At 48.3% G+C, this 27,686-nt stretch overlaps 1 long non-coding RNA gene and 1 other non-coding gene across 3 annotated transcripts in view; one reads left to right on the forward strand and one right to left on the reverse strand.

Annotated features, from left to right (window-relative positions):
• The window catches only part of LOC123582824, a 57,217-nt gene extending 33,940 nt beyond the window's left edge, over window positions 1–23,277 (reverse strand). Inside the window, exons 1-2 of one of the 2 annotated variants that reach the window (XR_006704591.1) lie at window positions 23,000–23,277; window positions 22,236–22,683 (exon numbers count right to left, since the gene is read on the reverse strand). This is a non-coding gene — a long non-coding RNA (uncharacterized LOC123582824). Of the gene's footprint in view, window positions 1–22,235; window positions 22,684–22,933 lie in introns of both variants that reach the window. The other variant, XR_006704592.1, reaches the window with a different exon arrangement.
• A 310-nt stretch (window positions 23,278–23,587) lies between these two features.
• LOC123584499 lies at window positions 23,588–23,694 on the forward strand. The gene has a single exon (XR_006705466.1). It is a non-coding gene; the product is annotated as a U6 spliceosomal RNA (small nuclear RNA).
• The last annotated feature ends 3,992 nt before the right edge of the window (window positions 23,695–27,686 follow it).

The following is a 27,686-nucleotide window of genomic DNA, read 5'->3' on the forward strand; positions in this document are numbered from 1 at the left end:
CCGACTTCAGCCAGGTCATGATCTCGCGGTCTGTGAGTTCGAGCCCCACGTCAGGCTCTGGGCTGATGGCTCAGAGCCTGGAGCCTGTTTCCGATTCTGTGTCTCCCTCTCTCTCTGCCCCTCCCCCGTTCATGCTCTGTCTCTCTCTGTCCCAAAAATAAATAAACGTTGAAAAAAAAATTAAAAAAAAAAGAATAAGAAAAATCAAAGTGTTTATTTTACCTTCACTTATTCCTTCACTAACACTCTTCCTTTCTTTATGTGGATCCACCTTTCTGACTGAGATCATTTTCCTTCCTCTCTCTGTAAGGCAGGTTTACTGGCAACAAATTCCCTTATTTTTTGTCTGAGAAAGTATTTGTCCTTTACTTTTTTACCCTTTATTTTTTTTAATTTTAGAGGGAGAGAGAGTGTGTGTGAGTGGGGGCGAGGGGCAGAGGGGGAAAGAAAGAGAGGGAGAGAGAGAGAGTGTGAGAGAAAGAGAGAGAGAGACACAGAATCCCAAGAGAGACAGAGTGTGGAGCCCAACTCAGGACTTGATCCCATGACCCTGGGATCATGACCTGAGCCGAAATCAAGAGTTGGATGCTCAACTGACTGAGCCACCCAGGTGCCCCATTTCTCCTTCACTTTTGAAGGATAATTTCCCAGGATACAGAATTCTAAGTTGGTGCAATCTTTTTTTCTCTCAACACTTGAAATATTTCACTGCACGCTCTTCTTACTTGCACAGTTTCTGAGAAGTCAGATGTAATTCTTATTTTTGCTCCATTATAGATAAGGTGTTTCCCCTCACCCCCGGCTTCTTTTAAGACTTTGTCATTGATTTTATGCAGTTTAAATATGATATGCCTAGGTATAGGTTTTGAGGGGGGGTGGTGCATTTAACCTGCTTGGTTCTCTCTGAGCTTCCTGGATCTGTGTTTTGATGTCTGACATTAATTTTGGGAACTTTTCAGTCATTATTACTTCAAGTATTTCTCTTGCTCCTTTCTGTCATTCTTTTTTTTTTAATTTTTAAAAAAATGTTTACTTATTTTCAGCCCTTGGATATCCCATTCTGTTTTGGGGGTCATTTTTCTCTTAGTTTTTCAGTTTTGGAAGTTTCTATTGGCATATCCTCCAGCTCGGAGATTCCTTCCTCAGACCTGCCCAGTCTATGAATGGGCATACCAAAGGCATTCTTCATTTCTGCTGCGATGTTTTTTATCTCATTTCTTTTTGATTCTTAGAATTTCCATCTCTCTGCTTGTATTATCTTTCTGTTCTTGCATGTTGTCTACTTTATCCATCCGCGCTCTTAGCATGTTCCTCGTAGTTATTTCAAAATCCTAGTCTGACCCTTCAAGCATCTCTGCCAGATCTGAATCTCATTCTGGTGCTTGTTCTGTCTCTTCGGACTGTGTTTTTGCCTTTGAGTATGCATTGTAATTTTCTGTTGAAAGCCAGACATGATGTGGATAAAAGCAACTATAGTAATGGGCCTTTAGTGATGTGGTGTAAGGTCCATGGGGGGAGGGGGAGCCAAGAGGCCTATGATGAGCTGTCGATCCTTCAGTGATCCTAGACCTTTGGACTGTGAACTTCACAAGTGCTTCCCAGTTTTCCCCCCTTAAGTGGGACAGGATGGCTAGAGCTGGCTGGAGCTGGGTAGTTTCCCTCCTCCAGGTTGGTTAGGTTCTGATACAAGCAAGACTCAGATAAAATAGTTTCTCCTGAGGGCAGGTGTTACGAAGAACAAAGTCCACCAGCACATTTCAAAATGGTTACTTTTCCCTCCCCCTCCTAGAAGTGTGAACAGATTGTTCTCTGCTATTTTCTGTGAGAAGCTGGTAGAGCTTCTGGAGGTAAATCTCACCCTCTACGACGGGCACCCTTAGGGCTCCTGAATCTCAGAATTGTCCACATGGAGCCTCTAGAAATCCAACAATTGCAGTTCCGGTTTTCCTGTCTAGCACTGTTCCCAGGATTTCTGCTCTGGTAAGTTGTGAGCATTCATCCGTTTGTATCTTCAACTTTTGGAGCAGTGGTTTGCCCTGTGTGCTCAGTTCTCTGGCAGATGTAAGAAGAGCTGTTTATTTTCAGTTTGTTCCATGTTTTACTTGTTAGGAGAGAATGTAGACTTCCAAGGTCCTTACTTGCTGGACCAGAAACTAGAAGTCTCTCTTTTGCTTATTGATTTGCATGAGCTACTTGTATATTCTATTTTTTTGTATATTTTATGTATTAATTCCTTATCAGTTTTAGATTTACAAATATTTTCTCCCATTCTATCATATATTGCCCATGGTATCCTCGCTTGAACAAAAATCCTTCATTTTGGGTGGCCTGGGTGGCGCAGTCGGTTAAGCGTCCGACTTCAGCCAGGTCACGATCTCGCGGTCCGTGAGTTCGAGCCCCGCATCAGGCTCTGGGCTGATGGTTCGGAGCCTGGAGCCTGTTTCCGATTCTGTGTCTCCCTCTCTCTCTGCCCCTCCCCCGTTCATGCTCTGTCTCTCTCTGTCCCAAAAATAAATAAACGTTGAAAAAAAAAATTAAAAAAAAAATCCTTCATTTTGGTATCATCAAATGAATCAATTGTTTTCCTTCTGGTTTGAGAAGGCTTTTGTAGTTTTACATAGAGTCCTTCTTAGGACCCAAGTGCCAAAGATACTTTCTTATATTTTCTTCTATAAATTTAGAGTTTTAGTTTTACACTGAGGTCTTTTGTAATTTACAGTGCACCTTTAAAAAAACATTTTTAGTTTATTTATTTATTTTGAGGGAGAGAGAGAGAGAGAGAATGAGCGGGGGTGGGGGGAGGGCAGAGAGAGAGAGAGAGAGAATCCCAAGCAGGCTCTGCACTGTCAGCACAGAGCCCAATGCTGGGCTCGAACCCACAAACCGTGAGATCATGACCCGAGCTGCAACCAAGAGTCGGATGCTCAACAAACTGAGCCACCCAGGCACTTCTAGAGTACACCTTTTTATTTGGTGTCAGGCAGGAATCTTGTTTATTTTGTCCACACAGTAAGCTGGTTTAATCTGTCCCTTCTTTATTGATTTGTGATGCCTCCCACACATATACTCCTGGTCTGATTTTGAGTTTTTCATTCTGTTCCATGATCTATTGGTCTGTTTTTGTGCCAAAACAATGTTGTTTTGCTTTGTTCAGCTCTGTGATGTGTTGCTCTTTGCTCTCCTTTTGCAAGATTGACTTAGTTCTGTTTGTCCATATACGTTAAAAAATTTTTTTTAATGTTTATTTATTTTTGAGAGAGAGAGAGAGAGAGAGAGAGATTATGAGTATGGGAGAGGCAGGGAGAGACAGAGACAGAGAATCCGAAGCAGGCTCCAGCCTCTGAGCTGTCAGCACAGAGCCCGACGCGGGGCTTGAACTCACGAACTGCGAGATCATGACCTGAGCCCAAGTCAGATGTTGGACACTTAACCGACTGAGCCACCCAGTTGCCCCTGTCTGTACACATTTTAGAAAGAGTTTGTCAAGTTCCAGAAAACACATCTGAAACCTTTATTAGGATTTCATTGCACGTGTAGATTAACTCAGAAATAAGTGACAGCTGTGTAGCATTAGGCCATTTTATCCAAGAGCATATTTCCCTCCATTTACGCAGGTTAGTTTCTCCATCCTTTATTAAAGTTTAAAGTTTTCTCTGTAGATTTCTTGCATATTCTTAGTCAAGTTCATTCCTAGATACTGTACATGCTGTTTTGATTTTGTGAACAGAAATTGGTTACTGCTGGTGAAGAGAAATGCCATGGATTTCTTTTTTTAGGTTAATCTTGCATCTAGTGATTTGACTGGATTCTTTAAACAGTTTTAACTATCTGTTCATTCTCTTTGCTTTCCAAGGAAAATGAAAATATTACCTTTACATAGTAATCGTTTTTATCTCTTCTCTTCTCATCCTTATATATCTTATCCTTTCTTCCCTGATACCTTTGCCTGGAACGTCCATTATTACATATTAAATGGTGGCAGTATAGTTGAATTCCATATTTCATTCCAGATCTTAAAGAGAATGCACTTAAAGTCTCTTCATTAAGTGAATGCTTGCCTTAAGTTTTTGCTCTATAGCCTTTGCCAAGTTAAGGATGTCTCTCCATACCCATAAACAAGTCAGAAACATTATTGTTTTTTCTTCACCAATTAATTGAGATAACCATATGGTCTTTGTCCTTTATTAATGGGGTGATTTCTGATGTGGAACTTGAAATTCCTGGAATAAATCCTACTTGATCAAAATGTATTCAAAAAAAATTTTTTTTCTTTAATTTTTTTTTTTTTTTTTTTTTTGAGAGAGAGACAGAGTGTGAGCAGGGGAAGGGCAGAGAGAGAGAGAGAGAGAGAGAGAGAGAGAGAGAGACAGAAAGAATCCGAAGCAGGCTCCAGGCTCTGAGCTGACAGCACAGAGCCCGACGCGGGGCTCGAATCCACGAACCGTGAGATCATGACCTGAGCGGAACTTGGACGCTTAACCAACTGAGCCACCCAGGCATCCCGATATCATTGGATTAGCACACTGATATTTTATTTGGGACTTTATTTATATTTACATCGTAGGGGAAAGGGGCCTATGCTTTTCACCTATTGCTTTGTCTTTTACATGGAGATTATACTGGTTTCATAAAAAGATCTGGGCAGCATTTGTTCTTTCCTAACTCTCTGGAGAAACTTACATAAGATAGGAATTAACCGTTCCTTGAGAGTTTGGTACAACTCCAGAAATTCATAAACTTTTATTACCATGACTCCCCAGCCCCGTTGTTTCCTAGTGTTTACCACATATTTTGAAGGACTTGGTTTAAATTATCGAGCCCAAGTCTTACTTTCCCCAGGTGGCTGCACACTGTAGAGCAAGTACACACAGCACTTAAGAATAGTGGTGGGGCGCCTGGGTGGCGCAGTCGGTTAAGCGTCCGACTTCAGCCAGGTCACGATCTCGCGGTCCGTGAGTTCGAGCCCCGCGTCAGGCTCTGGGCTGATGGCTCAGAGCCTGGAGCCTGTTTCTGATTCTGTGTCTCCCTCTCTCTCTGCCCCTCCCCCGTTCATGCTCTGTCTCTCTCTGTCCCAAAAATAAATAAACGTTGAAAAAATTAAAAAAAAAAAAAGAATAGTGGCACCACAGGGGCGCCTGGGTGGTTCAGTCGGTTCAGCGTCCGACTCTTGATTTCGGCTCAGGTCACGGTCTCAAGGTGAGCCGAGCATTGCACTCTGCACTGAACGTGGAGCCTGCTTCAGATTCTCTCTCCCTCTCTCTCTCTTCTGCCCCCGCCCCCCACTTGCGTGTGCACGTGCTCTCTCTCACTCGCTCTCTAAACAACAACAACAACAACAACAACAACAAAAGAGTAGTGGCACCACAAGCCAGGTCGCACACCTCAACCCAACTGTCAACCCTCTTAGTCTCTGTAGGTAAAAGGGCTACATCTTCTCCTCCAGTCCCTCCCTCCTCAGCCCTCATCGTGTACCTTTGAACTCAGCCTCCTACTTTATTGAGAAAAGGAGACCCCTCAGGTCCCTTGACTCTCATCTACCTACTTACGGCGACTGCCTATCCACACCCAGTCACACTGTCCCCCCCCTCCACCCCCCGAGTCTCAGAACATGAGGTGAGTCCGAGGCAATCCCTACGGAACGTGCCCCCAAGCCCCCTCCCTTTCCCCCAGAGACCTCACTCCTCTAGCCTCCCCTCTGTCTCCTGAAATTCAAACTCTCCCTCCCTACAGGGCTTCTTCTCCTCAATCGAATCTCACCCATCCCCAAAAAAATCCCTCCTTTGTGTGCTGTGGGACGGGCATTCTCACGCGCTGCAGGTGGGATTGTAAATTGGCAAGATCTTTCTGGGAAGCAATTTGGTAACCCGAATCAAAAGCCTGAAAAATATTTGCACCCTTTGTCCCAGTAATCCTGCCTCTAGAAATCCATCTAAGGAAGTAATCAGAAATGCTGACAAGGGGAGATGTTTAAAGATGTTAATCTCAGTGTTATTTTAACAGCAAAAACTGGAAACAATCTAAAGGTTCAACAACAGGGGACAGGTCCAACACACTGTACGTAAATATAATGCAATTTTGTACAGTCACTAAAAATATAATTTTTAAAGACTGGTTGACATGAGAAACTGTCCATGAAAAATAAGTGAAAACAGCAGCATATGAACAACATATAGAGGACAGTGCCGAGTTTGTTATATATAGAAACAGCTAACACTTCTGGAATGTTCGCTATTATATACATTCTCTCAATCTTCACACTGTTCCTGTAAGGTTAAGACTGTTATCCATGTTTTGTAGAGAAAGAAACCAACCAGAAAGAAAAATATCAATATCTTGGGGACAGGGGGAATGGGAGCCAAAATTACTGATGAATTTTTTTTTCTTCATCCCCTCCCGTGTTTTCCAATTCTTTAACAAGGAGGTATGACTTTTTGTCAGAGATACTGAGTCATTATTCTTCTTTCTGTGTTCTATATGCTTTATACATATAGTGAATCATTTGAATGATACAAACAAAACAAAAATCCACCGCCCCCTCCTGCTATTCCAACCACCAGAGATGGCCACTGTGGACTGTCATGCTTTCTTTCTTTCTTTCTTTCTTTCTTTCTTTCTTTGAGAGAGAGCGTGCGATCACGCACACATAAGCGGGGGAGAGGGGCAAAGGGAGAGAGAGAATCTCAAGCAGATTCCATGCTCAACATTGAGCTGGATACGGGGCTCGACCCCACCACCTTGGGTTCATGACCTGAGCTGAAATCAAGAGTCAGTGGCTCAACCAACTGAGCCACCCAGGCGCCCCTATATTTGCTTTTAAAACGTGTATGTAGCCACATGTACTAAAAAAAGCAAACGTGATCATCTTACCATGTCAATTCAGAAAATTGCACAAATGGAGTCCTTTCAGTGGCTGCATTTTGGTCTCTGGCCCCATACATGCTGAGGGCCCCTTCCTGCAGGAGGCTCAAGTATAATTTTGCCAAGTGGCAATCTATCTCTTGACTGTTTGGCACCCCCCCTTAGGGCTCCAGGTTTGGGGCCTGGAGAACTGAGTTCCTGTCCTAATCCTGCCATTCGCTAGCTGTGCGAGCAGAGGCGAATCACCCTTTCTCTCTGCGAGCCTGTTTCCCCATCTCTCCAAGGGATTAGCAGTTCTTGCTTTGCCCACTGGAAGGGGACGTTGTGAGGCTCCAAAGTGCTGATGGTTAAGTCCTCTTAGGGCTGCCCCTGCTGCCTCTCCTCCCTATCTCCCAGCTGTAGGGATTCTTCAACTTGTCTCCAGTGGAGACAAGGGCCAGAGGGCCGGGAGAGGGAAAGAGAGAGACCTTGTTACCAGACAAGCACTGGAGGCCTAGAGGCTGGCTTTTGAAAACTCACTCCAGCTCACTCGAGTCTTGTGAGGGGCATCAGAGGAGAAGGAGGACTCTCTGGGTGCTGGAACACAAAGGGGGCGCCTGGAGTGCCACAAGGGGTTGAGGGGAGGGGGAAGCAGTAGAAGAAACTAGGGAAAGCGCTGGAAGGCTGAAAACGCTGCGTGGCGTCCACTTCAAAGCACATTTTAAAGGCTCTGCAGGAGCCAGCGGGTGCAGAAGCCAAGGCCCTCCTCCGCGGAGCAGCCGCCCTCTGGTGGCAGCGTGCAAAAGTTACAGCTGTTCCCTCTGCCCCGCCTCCCAGTGCCAGGCTTGAGAGCTGAGTTGCCACTCATGCATCCTGCAAGCATGGGTCCCTTAGCGAGCTTCCAACAGAGACCTGAAACCTGCCAAAAGGGGAAGTCAGACTTGGGCGATCCCGGACTGGAACCTGGGACTCTGGATAGGCGGCCCAACTGATGCTGCCAGCAACCTCTAGTAATTGTAAAAGCAAAAGGCACCAGATAATGAAGATTTTATTCGGGCTATTGCACTAGACAGAATATTCCTTAACAAGGACCATCTCAAAGAAAAGGGAGGTGCCTGGGGTCTTAGAGAGGCAGGTAAACAAGGGAGTCATCAGTGCGTCTTCTGGGAGTAGTAAGAAAGAATGGAGATGGGTTTTTCCTGGAATGGGCAGAGCAGGGGGGGTCCTGTGCGGTTCTCTTTCTCCCTGGAACTTAAACGGGTAGGGCAATTTCTTAATCATTGCAGCCCGGATTAGATAAACTTCCACATTGCCATAACGCTGCAGGATGGCCATTTAAGAGCTGAGGGAAGTAAGGCCCCGGTAACCCATCAGTGAGTTTTAGTGGCTGAGGTAAGATTCCAACGTGCAGAGAGGGACCAAGACAGCAAGGTGACCCCAACCTGAAGTTTGACGTTCCCTCAAAGAGTAAAACCAGAAAATCATAGAGGGAGGGATGAGCCCAGCCAGCAGCAGAAGTGACCAGCTCCAGCCATGGCTTTCCATTCGGTGGGCTGTAGCAGAGAAGTGTAGGACCACCCAGGCTGCCCCAGGAAAGAGGGGGGAACGGCATGAAGGCACAGTGAAGACCCTGTCAAGCCCCAGGAAGGGCCAGAAACCGGGCAGTTCTGAGATGTGACTACTGTGTCTGCTTCTCAGCTAGCCTGTGTGTGTGTGTGTCTCTGACTACAGGGCACCCGTGCAGTTACTTTTCCCACCCAGCTTCCTTTCTCTACTCCCCTGCAACTTCGACTGGCACCTGGCGCCTTGCGGCCACCCCAGCCTCCGAGCCTACTCGGCCTCCAGCCATAGAGCCCACCATTGACTGCAGCTTCCTCTGAATCTTTTAAGACACTCTCAGAAGACAGCCCATGCTTTCAAGCCAGACCGTGAGTCATCAACTGCAGCCGGCCTGTGCCCTGCCTGGCCCCTGGCAGGGAGCCCACCCTGGCCCTTCAGTTATAGCCGGGAGGCTTAAACGATCTGCTTCTCACAGGGGCTGGGGCAGGACAGCTGCCTTGGAGTGTCAAGAGCACTGCATCGAGCTAAAGGAAACGAGAAAGGAGTTAAAAAGACTCAGCACGTGTCATGGAACCCCATGCCGGGCATACCGCTGGACCTCAAGGACGTGTAGACCCATTGCTCCGACCCCCCACAGCCTGGTCTTCTCACTCTCCCAACACCTTCTGCACACCACTGCCATGACTGGCTCCAGGCTGGATCTTAGGCCACTAGGCTTTGGGGAGGGACAACGTGACCCAAGTCCAAATATCCTGGAGAAGCGGGCTCTGATCGGCACGTTCAGGTACCCACCCGACAGTAACTGTGCCCACCTTCCCACTGAGCAAAGTGGCTTTCTGGTAACCGGGGATGGAGACAGGTGGGTCACTGGACACAGGGGGAGGGCGATGCTAGAATGAATGGCCTTAGTCTGGTGTTTCATTTTCACCCCGCCGCTCAGGCCATTCTTCTGTCCTGACTGCCCCTACCACACCCACAACCCCTTTGGCAGGCCAGCTCCTCCCCTCCTTTTGAGATTCCAGGTGGCTGGCACCTCCACCTGGGAGCACCTCCCGGCCCTCCCTTCCCCCACAGCACCCCTCCTTTCTTGCTTCCATCCCTGCCGGCTCATCCCAGCTCCTGAGTTACTTGAAAGACTCAGACTGTCTTTTTCTCAGGGCTGGGACATGGAGGGCTCGGTAACTGTTTCCCGGATGCACTGATTTTGAGGGCTTGGATTCAGCACTGGGGTTGATTTTTCAGAAGGGGATCCCAGGACTTCCAGTGTTTCTCACGTGATGCAGGGTAGCAAGGGAGTTGGCCCGAGTGTCAGTTCGCACTTCACCAGGTGCTTGTTGGACAAGACCCCTAACCTCCTGGCTTCCTAACCTCTTCAATTTCCTCATCTGTAAAATGGGAATACTGGTGGTACCTACTTCAAAGAGCTGTTGTGAGGGTCCAGTCAAACACCGCTTACCACAATTCCTGGGACATCGTATGTGTTCCCTATCTTATTATTGTTACTATTACTATCATCATATGCCCCTTCCCCCTCCCTCCCCCTTGCCCCACAGAACTTGACGCTGACCACAGTGGCTGTGCAGAGGACAGGATGCCCCTCTCAAGCCCTTCGAGATCCCATAAGACAATCATCACTCCATCAAAAAAACAAAGGCTTAGACTTTAACATCACTGGGCTTCTGTAACAAAAGTACATATTTTAAATATATCAAGCAGTCTAACACACTTTGATATACCTTTTCCACTCTTTTCTTTCTTTTTTTTAATTAAAAAAATGTTTAATGTTTGAGAGAGAGAGAGAGAGAGACAGAGCACGAGCAGCTCAGGGGCATAGAGACAGGGAGACACAGAATCCAAAGCAGGCTTCAGGCTCTGAGCTGTCAGCACAGAGCCCAACGTGGAGCCCGAGCCCACGAGCTGCAAGATCATGACCTGACCCGAAGTCAGACACTCAACTGAATGAACCACCCAGGCTCCCCCAGTCTTTTTTCTTTACAACGTTAATGCAGTTCTAATCATACTATACCTACATAGTTGAAGTCTATTGTCCATAAGTATCATTATATCATGCCTGCTATGTTGTTATAGGTAATGTTCAAATATTTTTCAATGTTTCAGGGAAGGACAGTTAAAGGATATCTTTTTTTAAAAGGTAAAACCATTACACTTGTACAGATACAAAATGAATATGCTAAAGATTTTATTTAACTCATTATAAACCAGGGACCCAGGAAGATGACAACCAGTTTAAAGGAGAATGCAAGGGCACCTGGCTGGTTCAGTCACTAGAGCATGTGACTCTTGATCTCAGGGTCGTGAGGTCAAGCCCCACGTTGGGAGTGCAGCCTACTTAATTGAGAAAAAAATAAATGAGTCCGACTTCGGTTCGGGTCATAATCTCGTGATTCGTGATTCTGAGCTCCGTGTTGGGCTCTGTGCTGACAGCTCAGAGCCTGGAGCCTGCTTCGGATTCAGTGTCTCTGTCTCTCTTTGCCCCTTCCCTGCTCATGCTCTCTCTCTCTCAAAAATAAATAAAATAAAACATGAAAAAAACAAAGATGACCACACCAACATAAAAATGCACGTATGAGGGGCGCCTGGGTGGATCAGTCGGTTAAGCATCCAACTTCGGCTCAGGTCATGATCTCATGGTTCGTGGGTTTGAGCCCTGCATCAGGCTCTGTGCTGATAGCTCAGAGCCTGGAACCTGTTTCAGATTCTGTGTCTCCCTCTCTCTCTGCCCTTCCCACCCGCGCTCTGTCTCCGTCTCAAAAATAAATAAACATTCAAAAATAATTTTTAAAATGCACATATGTACATGTCCACGTGTGTATATGTGTGAGCATCCCACATACTCATCTTACAGAGCGATACTGACGCGCTTCTGTTGAATTTAGGTGGATGTTAGTAATGGCCCCAACCAACAGGATGCAGCAGAAGTGACTGGAGGTCATGAAGGGCAAATGGCTTCCCCTTGGTTCTCTGTCTCTGTCTCTCTCTCTGTCTCTCTCTCTCTCTCGGGACACTGGCCCTTGGAACTCAGCCCCTATATTGTGAGGAAGGTCAGACTACACGAGAGGCCATGTGTAGGAGTTGTGACAAATAGCCCCAGCCAGGACCCCAGCTGGGTGACAGCCAGCACCAACCACAGGTGAATTAGCCCTCCGATGATTAAGCCAAGCTAGTGACTCAAGCTTTTGAGTCTTCCTGCTGAGGCCTCAGACATTGCAGAGGAGAAACAAGCCTCCCTTGCTGTGCTCTGTCTAAATTCCTGATGCACAGAAACTGCAAGAGATTAATAATAGGGATTTCTGTTTGAAGCCATTAAGTTTTGGGGTAATCTGTGTTGCCATAGTACCTGGACCATGCGGTAGAGGTGAAGACCACTTCAATATACACAATTCAATGTAAACATTATAAGCACCGCTAAAATTTGAACATCAGCTTCAAAACCAATGTTTGAAAAAAGAAGACCTGGGTAGTTTTTGAAATGGGACATAGAACGGAGAGGCATGCAAATGGGGAGCCGGAAAACTCTTCAGCTCACCACGAAAGGGAGGCAAAAATGATGGATTTATCTGGAATCTGACAGTCAGAGAAATGTACACGGAAGGAAGTTCACAGTCTTAACGGCGTCAAAGAATTAAAACAACAGGCTGGGGGGCGCCTGGGGGGCTCAGTCCCTTAAGTGTCTGACTTCAGCTCAGGTCATGATTTCATAGCTGGTGGGTTCGAGCCCCACATCAGGCTCTGTGCAGACAGCTCAGAGCCCGGATGGAGACTGCTTCAGATTCTGTGTCTCCCTGTTTCTCTGCCCCTCCCCTGCTCTCGCTCTCTATCAAAAATGAATAAACGTTAAAACGATTTTTTTTAAATAAATAAAAAATAAAACAACGGGCTGTATGCTTCGTACAAATGTCCAAATTACAGAAGACGAAAACAAATAAATCATTGTGCATTTCACAGAAGGCCAAAAAACAAAAGAAACATAAAAAAGAGAAGGCCAAAATCCGCAAACAAAGCCCCAACATGAAAATAAGACCCAACATGCCAGAATGCATACAAATGTCTTACACTCTCCTACTGGAAGCTGCAGACCCTCTAACTGGATTAATACAATTTAATGACCACAACACAACTGTACAGCTCACGACGCACGCACGTACTCAGCATCTGCAGCAATGGTGACGCCCCCTCACCGGTTACACCCTGCTCCCTGCCTTTTGGTGCTATCAGTCTCCAGATGGACGTGGGCAGACACATCTAACGGAAGGGCCCAGGGAGGACAGTGACGGCCTCAGAAACACTGGACGGCCTCAGGACACTGACGGCCTGCACCCGTGGGACAGGAGGCACTGCCGGGCCATGTGGCAGAAGCAACCCCACCCAGTGAGTGAGGGTCAAACCTTCCCCCTACGTGCTTTGCTTCCGGAGGTTCTGGGGCACTGTAGAAGGCAAGACATGCCAATCAACCTTGCCGCTTTGCCCGGCCCCACCGGCACGTCATCAGGGAAAATCCGTCCCAGATGCCTGCCAAGAATTTGGCACTTTTTCTGAAAGGTTCTAACTTTTTTTTTTTTCTTTTTCTGTGTCTTAATTAGCTTTTAAATTGGGCAGATTGGAGATGGTATATCAAGGAAGATTGGTCTAATGCCATCTACATCAACTCTAAAATCCTATTATCTGTCATTTGTAACAGCAGAAGCTTTTTTTTTTCTTCGATAAACGTGTCTGTTAACATCAGGTGCTCCGCTACATGCCAGGAGTACAATAACCAGGGAGGTCTGGCCCCTTGTCCTGGGCTGGCCCGCCTGGTCTGGGGAGGAGGGAGACTAGGCAAGCAAGTAAACAGCCACCTCTAATACAAAGCAGGAGAGAATGAGCGCTAAATATAGGAACCGAGCAGCAAGAACAGGGGGAGTGAGCAATTAATGCTGATGGAGGAATGGGGAGGAGGCTTTCTGCCGTGTTTGCAGGGCCCCACGCTGCACTGCAACAGTAAACTCTAAAGGGAAGAAACTACCCACACACTCAAAGTGCTGTCAGCCTGCAGAGCCTGGTTCATCCGGGGCAGCTGAGCCATGCTGAGGGGAAGCTGTGTCCCTCGGCAAGGGTATGGGGAGAGGCCAAATGAAGTGGGTCACATTTTTTTTTTTAAGTTTACTTATTTTGAGAGAGAGAGAGAGCGCGAGAGAGAGAGAGAGAGAGAGAGAGCGCGCAGGAGCAGGGGAGGGGCAGAGACAGAGGGTGAGAGGGAATCCCAAGCCAGCTCCATGCTGTCAGCGCAGAGCCAGAGGTGGGGCAAAATGGGTCACATTGGGTCCAAGGGAAAGCAGTGGCCCAGGATGAGGTGTCATCACACAGGAGACCCTAGCCCTGGGGACAGCCTCTGATGTTAGCTACGGTAAAATGTTGCTAATGACCAGAGGGGTGAGTTGTGGGCATTTTCTCAGTCCCAAGTTGCCGGGGAGGGTGGGGGGGTGGAGACACTGGTTGAGTTCAGCCCCAGGAAATGTGGGTGGGTGGGTAGGTGGGTCTCAGCTAAAAGGGAAGTAAAAACTAGCAACTAGCCTTTACTGAGTGCCTTCTAGGTGTCAGACACTACAGAACGCTCTCACCTTTGTAACTCCAAATATTTACTGAGCACCTATACTGAGTGCCAAACACTACTTTAGGCATTGGAGGTAGAGTGGTAATAAAATGAAAATCCTGGGGTACCTGGGTGACTCCATCGGTTAAGCATCTGACTTCGGCTGGGGTCCTGATCTTGCCATTTGTGAGTTTGAGCCCTGCATCGAGCTCTGCCAACAGCTCGGATCCTGGAGCCTGTTTTGGATTGTGTGTGTGTGTGTGTGTGTGTGTGTGTGTGTGTGTGTGTGTGTGTCTCTCTGCCCCTCCCCCCTATTTGTGTGGGTGCGCATGCGAGCGCATACCCCCCTCTCTCACTGTCTTTCAAAAATAAACTTAAAAATAAAATGAAAATCCTGCTCTGCTTGCGCAAATAAACAAATATTTGACATGATTTCAGTGATAAATACCTATCACCAATATTAAGTACTTAAAAAAAAAAAAGGAAACAGAAAGAAAGGAGGTGCTATCATCAAGAAGTGGTCAGGGAAGACTTCCTGGAGGAGATGACATTGAGCAGAAACCTAGTTAATGACAGAAAGAGCCTTAGGACATGTAGTGATGTCCCCAGTCTAGCCTTCCCCAGTCTAAAGATGGAGAAACCAACCTCAGAGAGGGGCAGTGGCTTTCCCTAGATTACAAAGGTCTGAAGGCTTCTCTAGGGGAGGGAGTTCTTCCTGAGATTCTGGGCTCAGGTGATGTGCTCAGAGGCAACACCACCTTCAGACCCTCCAGTTACATATAGCTGTGGTCGCTGTGGGCTCACAGACCCTTAGACCAATCCACTTGGTACCGGGTTAGCCCATGAGTTCCTTCCCTACCCTCTTCTCTTTCTTCTCCTCTCCAAGCCCCCTCTTCTCTGTCTCTCCCACCTCCTTCTCCTTCTTGTTTTTACATTTGACTGCAAATAAACACTGAAAAGTCCCTAAACATAAAGGTTCAGATTAATGAATAACTAGAGGCAGAATGCCTGAGTGACCAGCACCCAAATGAAGAAATGAGAGTGTTGGGGCACCTGGGTGGCTTAGTGGGTTAAATGCCCGACTCCTGATTTTGGCTCAGGTCATGATCTCGTGGTTGGCAAGTTCGAGCCCCGCGTTGGGCCCTGCGTTGGGCTCTGCGCTGATGGCACAGAGTCTGCTTGGGATTCTCTCTCTACCTGCCCCTCCCCCCCAAAAAATAAATAGTATGTTGCTGCCACCCCAGAAGCCTTCATGTGTTCCTTCCCATTTCCCTGTCATTTATGCCAATCCCTGCCTTGTTTTTGTTACCATTTTACCATCTCTATATGTGTCCCTAAACAATATAGGTTTGCCTCCCTAACTCTGAACTTTATATAAATGGTATAATTCTGTAATGTCTACTGCGCCTTACTTCTTTCACTCAGCGTCAAGTATACAAGATTCATCCCTGTTGTTGGCTGTACTGGTTTGCTAGGGCTAAGTACCACAGACTGGCGGCTTAACGGGAACATAGTTTCTCACAGACCTGGAGGTTAGAAGCCCAAGGTCAAGACACCAGGAGCCATGCCTCCATCTGTTCCAGGGCTCTTTCCTTTGTTTGTGAATGGCTGTTCTCACATTGGCTACCCACCCCTCTCCACCGCCCCCGCCCGTGTCTATGTCTGAATTTCCTCTTTGTATAAGGACTTCATGTTGGCTTAGGAACCACCCATATGACTTCATTTTAACATAATTACCTGTGTGAAGACCACAGAGTGTGGTCACACTCTGAAGTATGGGGGTTAGGACTTTCACATATGAATGGAGGAGGGATACATTTCAGCCCGTGACACTGAATGTAACTATAGTTCACTCATTTTCACGAGCATCTCGTTTTCAGTACTGTCTAGCGTCCTATTGCCTGAGTGCACGACCATATATTTATCCATTCTCCTGTGGATCGTCCCTTGAGTTGTTTCCAGTTTGTGGCCATTACAAATAATGCCACTTTGAACCTTCTTTTTTTTTTTTTTTTGCGTGTAATCTGCTGCACATGCACATGAGCTTCTGTAGGGTTTATAACTAGAAATGGAACAACTGAGTCATAGGGGTCAGTTTATCCCCGATGTTAGAAGGCCGCCAAACAGTTTTCTAAAGTGGCTGCACTGATTTCTCCTCACTCCAGCCACATATTCTCTTATCTTCATGGCTCTGCTTCCTCAGCAATATTTGGCATTCTCAGACTTGTCAGTGGTAACCGGGAGGTAGTCGATTTTGCATTTCCCTGATGGCTGATGGGGTTGAGTGCACTTTCACAGGGGATGTCTGATGCTCCCATTCTGTGAAATGCCCGCTCAAGTCTTTTGCCGGTTTTAAGTTATTTTTTTAATTTTGTAATCTCTTCACTTTCTCTGCTCATGGCAACTTTATTTTAAGGGCATAGTTAACACTTTCCTGCCGCTGGCTTTCGGTCCTCACCATCTGATTCACCCCGCAAACTTATAATAACTTGACTGTAGGAGAGCAAGGACAGAAGCTTCATCCTTCCTTCTCAGGAATCCCTGGGCTTCTCATGCAAACATTCCAACTTTCCCCTCCAACTTCTCACCTCTACCTGTGGACAGAGCTTCACCCCAGATGGCAGCCTCTTCTCTTACCTGGCCTGTTGCTCTGCTGCCCACACAGGGTTATGATAACTGAATGAGATCATGTGCAGATGTCCAGCATGGTCCCTGGACTCCTACATGTTCTTAGCAAATATTACTTCCCTTCCCCTTTCTTGATGCTCTGCAGAAAAGAAGTAGAGTAACATTCATCGACTGCTACCTGAGTGCCAGGAGGTATGCCAAGGGCCACCCATTATCATTCGAGCTGCCTATCCATTACCGTTCTCTCTCTCTCTCTCTCTCTCTCTTAATGTTTATTTATTTTTGACAGAGTGTGAGCAGGGGAGGGGCAGAGAGAGAGAGAGAAGGAGACACAGAACTTGAAGCTGGCTCCAGGCTCTGAGCATCAGCACCAGAGCTCGAAGCGGGGCTTGAACTCCCAAACAGCGAGATCGTGACCTGAGCCGAAGTCGGAAGTTTAACTGACTGAGCCATCCAGGCTCCCCAGGCTGTTAACTTCCTTCTTAGTTACAGATTTTATTCAGAGCATTAATATGCATCCTCTGCTTTTCTTGCCTTCCTTATTCCTGGTGCCTGGAGCTTGGAGCTCCAGCAGCCATTTGGGGCCACAAGTTGTAATCCTAAAGAGCCAGCTCTGTGACACAGTGGAGCCATCAGACCAGACCTTGAAAGACAACTTGTCTCATGCAAGAGAGAAATTAACCTCTGTCATCTTAAAGCAATAGTTATTTGGTTTTCTATTATTTGAGGCAGAACCTTATCCTGATACTCATGAAAAGTACGTTTTTGGTTAATTATAAACATGTGTTTCCTTGAGCTAAGTTTTCCTGCCTCCATTAAAATTAGTTTTGCTGGTGAGTAAATGATAATATATTTAAGTCTCTACAGTCAAATTTATATTTTTCAAACAACCCATTGGATCAGTATTTTCACATGGATATGAGTAAATTGAGACAGGGCATCTTAAGTAGCCAAGAAATTAGTATTCCCTATGATAAAAAAGTGTTGCTTACTCTTTATAAGAAGTTGTCTTGTTTATGACAGCTACCCATGGGTATTATGTCAGGATACTCAGAGGGTAATGAATCCATTCTTTTTTAATTGAATTCGCAGCAAATACAGAGAGCTTCCTGTGTAAGTTAGGTAGGCTGCAATCTATTCAAAGTGAGACTCTCAAGTCATGGTCCCTACCCTGCTTGTGAAAAATCCATTGGTTGTAAGTCACTGCCAGAGAGCAGGTTAATGTGTTTGGTTACCGAACCACTATTAAAATAGGAAGCAGCGTAAGGTGCGCCATGCACACGCACACGCTAATGAGGAAGCCACGTGTGATGTAGGGGTGAACACTATGGATTCTGATTGCACGGCCTTGGACTTGGATGATTCACTTAATCTTTCTGAGCCTTAGTTTCCTCATCTGAAAACGGTGGTTTACAACATGCACATATTGTGAGGATTACGTGAGAAAAAATGCATAAAAAAAACACCCGGAAGGAAGGAAGGAAGGAAGGAAGGAAGGAAGGAAGGAAGGAAGGAAGGAAGGAAGGACTCACAAAATGTTAAATAAGGTGGGTTTGTTTCTATTTTGTGACAAGAGGCTAATTTGGGGCAAAGGAGAGTGATTTGCCCCTTCAGCAGGAGGCCTTACTCCAGATTCAAGCCACTTCAGTCACCAACCCCCAGACAGGCCCCAGGGGAAGAGGCCCCTGAAGACCGGACCCTGACGCCCTGCCCTGGGGTGGGTGCGAGGCCCCTCACTCTGCATCAGCCAAGCCCAGAGGAGCTGGGTGTAAGCACAGATTAGGTTGCAGTTTTTATTTAAAGATCTTAATTTCTGGCACTTATTTTGGGGATTACAGTGGTGGCTTAAGATCCTTTAAAGACATTCCAAGTTGAAGTCTTTCCTTCACTTGGCTGCTAAAGTTTAATTCAGTCTAATTATTTCATATGGCACCGACTATAATAGTTTCATAATTTCTAGTATATTAAGCACTTAATATGTTGTGTCATTTGGAATCACATATTAAATTCAGCAAAGTACATTTTAATGAGAGTTAAGTGGTGTGAAAATATTAACACAATGTGATGGTTCATCTTGTTGTTCATATTTTGTAGGTCTGTTCCTGATGCACAAATGCCTCGCTCACCAGGTATGGGAAAGATTTAACTGCCTGAGGCTAGAAAGGAGGTCTGGGGAGACCATATGCCTACCTTTTTCCCCACAGCACTTTACAGTGGGATTTCCCATGGGGCCTCGCGACCCTATAAAAGCAAGTAGGGAAATTGTTATTTCCATCTTAGAGATGAGGAAACTGAGGTTCACTGCTGACTCTAATAAACGTGGTCTTTCTTGGTTCAAAGACATTGTAGTTTTTCCCTGTACCACAGCTGTCGTCGGTGTGACCCTGGTGGGGGTGAGTGCTGTCTGGACTCAGGGGAGGGCCGTGAGTATTTGGAGGGGGTGTCACCTCACCTCTCACCTTGCAACCCCACAGAGAAAAACTAACAGAACCACCGAGAAGTTGGAAGACTTTCTACTTGGACTTGGGATTCTTTTTGCACCCTCACAGAGTGTCCCTTCCATGCCCTAAACCGAAGTGCCTGTGCTCTTAGGCTAGACTGGGATTGCCAGAGAAAATGGTCTTGGACTAAATCACAGTGAACCCATCAGATAGCAACAGCTCAGGCTAAGGAGGCTTCAAAGGCAGGAGTTAAGGCAACAGAGAGAGAGATTTTAGAGAGATCCTCCCAGAACCCTCAAATGGGACTCCTTTATTCCAACTAGGTGCAAAAGTTAGCTCTTGGAGCCAGAAAGATTTGGCAGCAAATTCCAGTGTCCCTGATTAGCTCTGTCACTTTCCTCTCCAGGCCTAGCTTTTCCCCATCAGTAAAAGCGCTTATCTCTCAGACATGAAAATGAAACAGAACATCAGAAGAAAGGGAAGGATTCAGACTAAGCTCAGTGAACAGGAGTGAGTGGGTCTATGAGCCTGTGTGCTCAGACCCAAAGCCTTGAAGCCCTCTGGGTGAAAACAGTCCTCATCACAGCTAAGAAAAGGAGGGGCAGGGGAGAGGGAGATAACTCAGAAAAAGAAGCTACTACGACAAAAAGTTTATAGTAGCTAAGAAACAGTCCCAGTAGTCACTTTAAAAAGAGGAGCTATTTTCACTTTTTAAAAAGTGTGTTTCCTCCAGGTAGCTGCAAGATTAAGGAAAGAAGACCAAAGAAGAATAAGGAGTGGTTATGCGTCGAGTATATTTATACCTTCCATGTACCTCCCACATGCCCAGGGCCTAAACACTTTACAGAAGCAGCTCATCTAAAGTGCTCGGGCTGTTCACGTCAAAACTGAAGTCGGTGTTCAAACTGCTGTGCTGGGCACTCAGCAGAGTCACCGTCCTACAGGTGGGGAAATAGCCAGATATTCACAAAGTTCCAGGCACAAAAAAGAGATCACAGGGAGGGTCAAAAAGTACCGCCTGGGCTGGGGTCCCAACCCCCCGCTCCAAATGCAAGCTGGGGAAGGGGCAGGATTATAGGGTACCACTGAGGTCAGGCATCTGGGATGGATTAGAACTGCTCTAACCACAGCAGGGGCCAAACCAGAAAAGCAAGGGCTGTGAGCACAGGGGGATTAAGGAAGCTTGGGAGGAGCAAGTCCCTCTGGCCACAGCTGACCCTGCCTCAGGCCTCCCTCTGAGCTGTCAGCACACAGATCTTCTTCTACTTGCCCCTCCCCCCACCCCTGGTTTTCTTCACTGGGAGGCAAAGAAGGAAACTCGGAAAAACTCATATACACTGGGGTGATTAGGTGGGAGAGTATACTTCAAAAGAGAGCTTAGAAAAACAAGGTTTAAGTCAGAGCACGTGCTGCTCAAAGGGATTTCTAGGACCTGAGTGGTGGGTCCTCTTCCATGCCCAGGCTCCCCGCAGTCCTGCTCTGTGTCTGGGGCCTTAGGACCTTCCGGGCCAGGCCTGTGAACTCGGCACATCCCCGCCCTACGACTGGGTAAAGCCTCCTGATGCCCCCAACGCCATTCATCCCCAGGGTTCCCAGCACAGAGGAGGCCACGGCTGCGTCTCCACATCCCTGCTTCTTCTTCCCTCTGGTGGGGTTGATGGGAATCCCTGGCCCTTCTTCCTTCAAATGAGTGACATATGGAAACACTCAGTGCTCCCAGGCTGCAGGGGAAACACTACAATGTTAGAGGATGCTGAGATCTCATGTCTTCACTGACGTGTTTTCAATATGAAACAGGCTGTTTCTCCATTGATCAAAATGTAATTAAAGTTGCTCTGATCTCTCGCACTCAGAGTGGCGGGAAGCTCCAGCTCAGACCGGACGGGGCGATGGCGGGGCGGGGGGCGGGGGGGACCACTCTGCCTTTCTTGAGGTTCTGCAGCCCATGGCACTCAGGGAAGGCTGTCGGGACTCAGGCCACCTCAGGTCTCAGAGTGGGGGGGGGACACCAGCTCCGAGGGCCAGCAGGAGCCGAGGGCTCCCACTGCAGCTCTGAGACCGTGCAGTTCTCTCTGGCACCCATGTACTCCTCCCTGCTTTCGGTGTCCGTCTCCTTGGGTCTCTCCTTACCGACTCCCTCCATACATCTGTCCTCCAGCTTCATGCCACATCCAATCTGCCTCGTCTCCTCTCATCCCGGCCCTCCCCCTCCCTCCATGCTGGGCCTTTGGGGCTCAGGGGCGAGTGTCACAAGGTTCAGTAGGTCCCAGACCCTAGCCCGCCCTGTGGACTGTTCCCGGGATATTCTATGCCCCAAGGATGACTGGCATGCTCCACCCTTCTAAAATAGAAAACAAAAAGTGTTCAATTTTTACACGTTGCTAATTGGAGTCTCAAAAAAAGTCCTTCAGTTACCCAGTTACAAAAAAAAAAAAAAAAAAGTCACAGCATGTCAAAGCTGAAAGAGAGGTTATCTTCTCCAGGGCGGTTTCCTCACTTTGCAGAGAAGTCCAGGGAGTTGGGCAAGGTCACAAAGGCAGATGCAGGAAGGAAGGGAAACTAGAACTCAGACATCCCTCTGTAACACAACTGCTCAATAATAAAACAGACAAAAACAAAAAAACAAAATAAAACAGAACAAAAAAACACCCAAACTCCACCTCTGGCTCAAAATAACACCTACTCGTGTAGCCAGAAATGGTGAACAACCTGGTCCATCTCCTGCTGGTTTTCGCAATAAGGCAGTTATGAACCCACGAGATGTACCTGTCACTGTGACACGTGTGCGCATTGACTGTGACGAAAAGGCTCTTCTTCTAAATAAATGAATAAAAACGTGGATGCTAATTGAAGATTAGCATCATCTCCCATCAATGCTAATACGCTTTTTGGTTATTTGCAATTCCCTTTTGCAAATCTGAGGGAAACATCATTGCCCAAATTAGCTCTTTTCCCTCAGTGAAGGCCGTATTAGCATTCTGAGGTTTGTGTTTGCTTACTGCTTATTTAGACAGAGGTCAGGTGAGAAGCTGGGCAGCCTGCACCTGATTTCCATTTCACTGAAGACAGGTGGGGGGAGGGACTCCAAAGTACCCAGAGGCCAGGCCAGGTGCTCCCTGGCTGTGGTCTGAGTCAGGCTCACAACGCTGAGCCACAGCATGACCGGGAGCACCACCTACCTCCACAGTGGCTTCTCCTGCCTGAAGGACTTGCCCAGATGGGTGACATTGACTCAGGTAGCTCCCAGGTCATCTTCTGCCTGGCACTGTCTGTCAGGTCCTCTCAGGGTTGCATCCGTATGGAGCGACAGTTCAAATGTCCCCTTCGCTCCTGCCCACCTTCATTCCCCAGTCACTGTCTAAACCCCATGTTCTTCCCTTCTAGTCCCTCTCAGCACTGAGAATGCTCTTCCACGTTTGCTTGGCTCCCTCGCTGGAACCGAACGGCCACAGCAACACAAACCACTTCTTGTTGGCCCTGCAGCCCCGGCGCTGACGTCACAGATGCTTGCTGTGTGGTGAGGGAACTAGGGCAGGAAGGAAAGTCTGAGCCAATAAGGCCTTGGGAGCATTGTCCAAAAGGGGAGGCCGCACTCCTGGTCCCAAATCTTTCCTCGCTCGAGTTCCACTGTGAAGAGGAAAAGATCGGTTTTTGAAACCAGACTTGCCTGCAAATCCCAACTTCTTTCACGACTGGCAGGCTAATTTTGGCCTTGATTAACCAACTAGAGTTTGTTTTCTAACGTGCAAATTGAGGGGAAGGACACGGGTCAGCTAAGGGGCCCGGCCCAGTGCTGGACCAAAGCCTGGCGACCTTTCCCGGTCTGCCACACCTCGAGTCACACCATGGAAAGCGTTGGCCCCAAGCGGACACTCACCCCCTTGCCCTTGGCTTCAAGCACTGGGCGCAGGGCCCGACCACCCCAGGGGAAGCAGCGGCGCACCGTGAACCACTCCGCGCTGCGGCCCCGGGCCACCCTGCCCGGCCCCTTCCGGTACACGACCGGCGTTTCCAGCTCTCGCCAGGGTCACGGGTCCTGCCGCGGGGACGGCCCGACCCGATTTCTGTGGGGCCCCCGTGCGCATCACCGCCTCTTGTCCCCCAAAATGTGCTAGCGCCGCGCACGCGCCGCCCCGCGTAGTTTCGGGGACACCGTGCCGCCCGGTTTTCGGTGGAACCCCGCGTGCGACCCCTGGGGGCCCAGCTGGGACGGCGGGGAAGAGGAGCGCGGCCGCGCGCGCCACGTGACCGAGTGTGAGGCTCGCGCCCTCCGGAGGCGCGCAGAGGTCGCGCGGGCCGAGGGCCAATTTCCCATGGTCCCTTAATTTGCATATACAACGTTGGAGGGTTAGAGAAATAATTAGAGTTCATTTCGCTGTAATCACAAAGATACAATTACCGTGTGTATGACATACACGATGTCATACGTCTTCAAAATTTAGTTTTTTCTAAGCAGTGCAGTATGGTCACCATAACTGTAAAAGTCTTCGTATTCTCTGCTTTATATACCCTCAGAGCGCACTCGCCTATCGTGCTCGCTTCGGCAGCACATATACTAAAATTGGAACGATACAGAGAAGATTAGCATGGCCCCTGCGCAAGGATGACACGCAAATTCGTGAAGCGTTCCATATTTTGTACCTGAGCTTATCCCTCCCTTGCAAACACTTTTCACTCACAGGTTCTATGTTTTGTTTCACACAAAGGAAACTGTAGTCCCAGGAGATGGAATAAGAGGAGGTGAGGCATAGTCAGAATCTCTTTGTCATGCTTTTTATGTCTGGCCCCAGTCTTCGATCTTTTCCATCTTGCCTCTGCTTCCCCTTGCACTATCCTGAGTCCCACGGTACCTTAACACTTAAAGAAACGGTCTTGCCAAAGTGGACCCACTTCAGGTCCAAAACAGAACAGGAACTTAGGGCTGTGATAGACAAGGTGACTTTAACAGGAACGCGCAACAAGACTCACCATGCTGCCTCTGAATCAAAAAAAATAATGCCCGCTCCTTAAGGTCTACCGTGTGCCAGGGGCCTCACCAATATCCGGGTTTCGTATTCCTGACAGCCCTGCCTTGTATTATTGTCACCATTGTACAGGAGTCACTGAGAGGCAAAGCAACCTGGGCATGATCATGTAACCAGTAAGTGGGTGCGGCAAGGCCTGCTAAGACCTTTGGAGGCACAGGCCCTGAAAAGATCGGGACCCTGCCCCCGCGCAATGAATGCAAGAACCACAGTCCTAATTAGTAAGATTAGTAAGAGAAGTCCAATAAATTTCAGATTTCCTGCGATGACTTTATCAATGGTTTTGAAATATCTTCCCCCACCCTCCCCCCCCAGGAGAAAAATGTTGGTGCACATGTTTTGCTGATGCCTGAGCACACACGTAGTCGGCCCAGCGGTCTCTGCAGCCGCTGGGAGAGCAGCGCACAGATCCCAGGCTCTGTGCTCCCCACAGATAGGGCAGGCTGCAGACGCCAAGCCCCTGAGCCGCCCCAGGGCAGAGGCGGGTCCTCTCCCGGTGGGCGCTCAGAGCTGCGAAACAGCGTTCCATCAGGGATCCATTTCTGTTCCCTTCAGTGGAGGTGAAATGATCCTTTCCAGGTAACAGCCGAGAATAGCGGTCTGTGGGACCTCTCACTGCACCTTCTCCTCGGCTCACAGCCTCCAGTGCATGGAGTTGGAGGGCAAGCTTTGGTTTTCCTTTCTTTCCTCAAACATGCCTGGTTCTTAGGAAGAAATTGGGCAATTGGGTGAGTAGTTTTCAATGTCTCCTTCTGGGATGCCAAACAAGGAAAGGACCAATGTTGGTGTGACTCTTCTTCTAAAGAAACTATTCCTCTTGGTCTGACCCGTTGTGTTGGAGCAGAAAAGAGGAAAGACAGGCAATTCTTAGTCCTGGAAAAGTCAGACACCTGGCTGACTTTCCTGGCTCCGCACCGTTCTATGAAGTAAAACTTCTACTCCTGTTACACATGAGGAAGTTGAGGCACAGAGACATTCAACAACTTGCCCAATGTCACACGACTAGTAAATGGCAGAGAAGGGCTTGAAGCCCAGGAAATCTGGCTATAGAGCTTGTGCTCTTAACCAAACACTATGTCACCTTTGAAGATAGAGAGGGAGAGATGAAGCTGTTTAGAATCAATGGTAAGAGAACACAGGTCCAGTTCTGCTTTTGTCGGTGTTCTGAATTCAAGGACAGGAGTTGTATTTTTGCAAAGGATCAAGGCTCTACCTTAGATCCAAGGAGGTGGAGTAGTGGACAGTGGGGGAACTGCACCCTCTTTGGGACACAGCTGAAAAAGGAAGAAAGTTTTCCTAGGCCGACAATCTCTTACCAGACACCTGCCCCCCTCCCCAAATAATCCTCCTGAGGATCATCTGACCACTAAACGTGTGCTTAATTAATATTAGGCAAATGAACTTAATCGTCTCCCAAGAGCTGTAGTCCAGAAGCACCTAGGGACTCCTCCCCTCAGACATATCCAGCATCCTGATAAACTGCAAAGTTGGAACCGCTTCATTTAGACATCTGTTGAGCTACTTTGGGGCACTGGGTGCTGTGTTGGAGATCACAAGGAAAAGCAAGATGTGGCCTCTGTTGCCAAGGTACTTACAGTCCTATGGGGAACACACACACACACAACCAAGGATAACTCAGAGAGGGGAGCACACGCTTAGCTTCAGGAACCAAGTGCCACAGGAATGCAGAAGTCAGTCTAAGGAATCCGGGGGTCTGCCAGCTGTTTTTTTGCAGACAGGTTACCAAATTTGCAGGATTCATGGAGGCGGGATTTCTCCCCCCCGGGTGGGGGTGGGGGGACTCTCCACCAGGGCCTACAGCTTAATCCTGGATTTTCTGGGAAAGGTGAGGATAGAGACTGTAAACAGCATCTCCTTATGAGTATTTGGAAGTTCCTTCGCTGAAAAAAGGTGGCCTGAGGTTGAGGGGGCATCTTTACCTGGTACTTTATCCACAGACCCAGGACTCCAGAGCCAGACCCCCTGTGGGCACCTCCCGGAGTCACGGGTGTGAAACCAGACACCTCGGAAGAACACCCAGGTCGAAGTTCTGTGCTCCATAGCCCGCTGGCAATTCCCGAAACCCCACTTTTTCTCCCTAAGACAATGCTCCCTAGTCTAGGGCCTTCGGACGTTGGCTGCAATGCCTAAAATGTGTCGCAAGGTGGCAACGTTGTGGCGAGAAATAGACTTTTTAAAAATCCTGGGTTTTTGTTTTTTTTTTTTTTTTTTCAAAGCATATTTTCCCTATTAATGTTTCATTTAACTTAATTAGAATCTGGTAAACTAATTAAAGCAGCTACGAGCCCCGCAATCAGCAATAATTCGTATAATTATTGATAATTACATCCATACCAATCGTTTGGTTATTAACATTTGGGGGAGAACAAACCACTTCTGAAGGGACGAGGAACCCAAGAGGGTTTTTTGCAACAAAGCTTTCTGGGTCGGATCCGCCTACACCTCCAGTCTGCAGAGATTCCGGCCCAGATGGGGCGCCCTTTGGCGAACCCCTGCTGCCTACGGCTTTTTTCTCTACTTTGGGGAATTCGTTAAGGGAAGGTGAAAAGGAGTATTTGCTAGGCTTCTCTGCGTGGGCCGCGGCCACGGAACTTCCTGCCTGGGTAGCAACTGTAATTCCCATTTTATAGAGCAGGCCGTGCCGCTTCCAAAGGCGTGGTCACGCCAAGGGGGTGCAGTCTCGTGCTCTCCCCAACACCTGCACTGTTCTGCACGTCCCAGCACCGCTCGGCCCTGGACGCAGTCACTTGCTCACTTCCTCTCGCGACCTGTTTCGCCGTTGGTGCAGCGGAGAACTGATCGGCTTGGTTCCACCCAAAGGAAATCTTCCCGATCCCCGGAGGGTCCCTGCTAGGAGATCTCGCGTCCCGAGGTGACTTCTACCCTCGACGACACCTCACAGTTTAGCCGCTGCCCTCACCGCCATTTATCTCTCTCATGTCCTGTGTCTAGCCCTCCGAATGTCTCGGGACTGGGGTCCTGAGAGCCCTAGCGCAGGGGGCTCGGGGGACCGGCTTCCTGCCTCCGCAGCGCGCGGTGGGGTGGGGTGGGGGCCTCCTCTTCTACGCCCCTTCCAGGCGGCGGGCAGCGCGCTCCCTGCTCACCGGCCCGCCACGGGCCCTCCAGACGACCCGCTACCAAACTTCCCGACCGGCGCAGCGCAGGGCTCCCAGGCCGGAGGGGCTAGCCCGGCGGCGGGGGACCGGAGGAGTGCACTGAGACTCCAGGGATGTCGGGGGGCGGAGTCCGCGGGGCGCTGGACCCGGCTGGGGACCCTCGGCCCTGCGCTCCGCTTCCCTCCCAGAGCTCTTCCGCGCGCGCCGGGGTGAGAGGCCTGAATATTATTTTACGCGGGCCAAAACGGAGGCCTAGAAGGATGAAGGGAGCGACACAGAGCTCTTAGTCCTCAGCCGAGGTGGTGAAACTGGAAGCCAGGGCCGAATGAGCCCCTGGACGGTGCGCTTTCCCTCTCCAGGCACACTCTTCTCCCCCTCAAAAAAAGTGCGCTGCAGTTTCCATCCTTTATCTGTAGCCTAACCAGCAGGTGCGCTGTGGAAACTGAGGCCCACGGGAGGCGTGCGGCAA

Source organism: Leopardus geoffroyi, chromosome B3 (assembly GCF_018350155.1).
Source record: "Leopardus geoffroyi isolate Oge1 chromosome B3, O.geoffroyi_Oge1_pat1.0, whole genome shotgun sequence".
Lineage (NCBI taxonomy): Eukaryota > Metazoa > Chordata > Mammalia > Carnivora > Felidae > Leopardus > Leopardus geoffroyi.